Source organism: Penaeus monodon, chromosome 30, assembly GCF_015228065.2.
Source record: "Penaeus monodon isolate SGIC_2016 chromosome 30, NSTDA_Pmon_1, whole genome shotgun sequence".
In the NCBI taxonomy this organism is placed as follows: domain Eukaryota; kingdom Metazoa; phylum Arthropoda; class Malacostraca; order Decapoda; family Penaeidae; genus Penaeus; species Penaeus monodon.
The window spans coordinates 14,329,547-14,329,880 of NC_051415.1; the positions used below are offsets into that span (position 1 = coordinate 14,329,547).

The following is a 334-nucleotide window of genomic DNA, read 5'->3' on the forward strand; positions in this document are numbered from 1 at the left end:
AGCACTAGGTAACATGTCGGGTCACGTGTAAAAGTCACGTGAGGTGACACAGTCGACAAACGCAATATGCAATAAAAACACACATTCACAAACGTCTATATCATGCACACACACACTTGCAGACACAATTTACATCTTACACATACACACTCAAAGATTTCCCAACACATACGACTGAAAAACACACAAACACATGGATATCGCAGACCAACAAATATGCAATAAAAAAGACAAATTCTATCACAGACATACAGACAATTACCGATTTACACACTCACATGTACACATACACAATTCCGGGCACAGTTTTCCACAGGTTTCCACACATACACAA

At 39.2% G+C, this 334-nt stretch overlaps 1 protein-coding gene across 1 annotated transcript in view; it reads right to left on the reverse strand.

Moving 5' to 3' along the window:
• The window catches only part of LOC119592298 (probable ATP-dependent RNA helicase DDX43), a gene marked incomplete at both ends in the record, with an annotated part of 26,395 nt that overhangs the window by 4,320 nt on the left and 21,741 nt on the right, over positions 1-334 (reverse strand).